The following is a 1,447-nucleotide window of genomic DNA, read 5'->3' on the forward strand; positions in this document are numbered from 1 at the left end:
GTCTGGAGCATCTCTGCAGTCCAGCTGGGAAGGAGAGGCGTCAGTTTCACGTGAACCAGTGAAGCCCAGCCGCCGGTCGCTAAATCTCGGCAAAATGAAGACTGATGATAGTGAAGGTCTGATTCATCTGGCGATGTCCCTCACCACAGGACTGATGTCCAAATCCTGGAGGGAATGACACACGAAAGTTTAACGTCACAACTCGAATTGTCACGAATGCACTTTAAAATGGCCAACTCAGGCCCAAAATATGGCTTTGCTATCTTAGGTCAGCCGCAGACGTATCTGTGAGGTCTGGTGGAGGGGCCGAAGAACTCTTCCACATTCTGGAAAGGTTGCGTGCTCTGAAGCGTTCAAAGACCATGTTTATCAGAGACGCTGTTCAGCGCTCCAGACTCTAGCGTCAGTTGAGCGACCTGACGCCAAAGCCTGCATTGATCTCACGCAGGTCGCTGTAATCCACATAGATGGAGAATCTTGCCAAAGCTCTCCTCCAGCCAAGCACTGAGGCTGCTTGTGTCGGACTCCACAAGGTGAGCCTGCAAACGATGATGCACGGAAACACTCATTAGGAGACGCAGACATTCATAAAGCTTGTAGGGCACCACAGGCCTTTTTCTCTTAGGCACACGACACAAAAAAAAGCACCACCTTCACTGGACCTACCCGAGGCGTGTCTCTGCTTCAGGTAGCCCAACAGGACTGGGGCCAGCTCCCGCCGCCTCAGCAAAGTCATCTGGTCAAAGACGCTGCTCAGAGCCACAACCCTAGAGTGCAAAGGTCACAACAAAAGGTAAGGATCGATGCCTCATTAACGATCTTCACCACCCTTTAGAGACTACTTGAGAAACGACCTCACAGTCTTTTGACAGTGTAACTAGAGGGGGCGCACAGAGCGGTCACAAAGCTAGGGGCGCGCCACGCACATGATGTGGTATCCGTTGCAGTCGGTGTGTAATGGGTCGCTGTCTGGAGCATCTCTGCAGTCCAAGCTGGGAAGGAGAGGCGTCAGTTTCACCGCGGAACCCGGAAGCCCAGTCACCGGGTCAGCCAGAATTCGACAAAAATGAAGACTGATGATAGTGAAGGTTCGATTCATCATGATGTCCCTCACCACGGGACTTGATGTCCAAATCCTGGAGGAATGACACACAGAAAGTTTAACGTCACAACTCAATTGTGTCACTTAATGCACTTTAAAAATGGCCAACTCAGGCCCAAAACATGGCTTGCCATCTCTTAGTCTGAGGGCCTGTGAGGTCTGGTGGAGGAATTACGAAGAACTCTTCCACATTCTGGAAAGAGTTGCCCGTTAACTCTAAGCGTTCAAAGACCATGTTTATCCCGAAGGCGGCTGTTCAGCTCCAGACTCTAGCGTCAGTTGAGCGACCTGAGAAGAGCTCAGAATGTCCAGCGCCTCAAACTTCAGGGGGAGAAAACAACAAAA

The 1,447-nt window shown here is 51.1% G+C and overlaps 1 long non-coding RNA gene across 1 annotated transcript; it reads right to left on the bottom strand.

The window, feature by feature from the left end:
• Positions 1-526: 526 nt before the first annotated feature.
• On the bottom strand, positions 527-957 carry LOC122143420. The gene is made up of 3 exons (XR_006159164.1): positions 927-957; positions 667-767; positions 527-539 (listed from the first exon to the last, which is right to left on the bottom strand). It is a non-coding gene; the product is annotated as an uncharacterized LOC122143420 (long non-coding RNA).
• Between the last annotated feature and the right edge of the window lie 490 nt (positions 958-1,447).

Source organism: Cyprinus carpio, unplaced genomic scaffold (assembly GCF_018340385.1).
Source record: "Cyprinus carpio isolate SPL01 unplaced genomic scaffold, ASM1834038v1 S000004401, whole genome shotgun sequence".
Taxonomy (NCBI): Eukaryota; Metazoa; Chordata; class Actinopteri; order Cypriniformes; family Cyprinidae; genus Cyprinus; species Cyprinus carpio.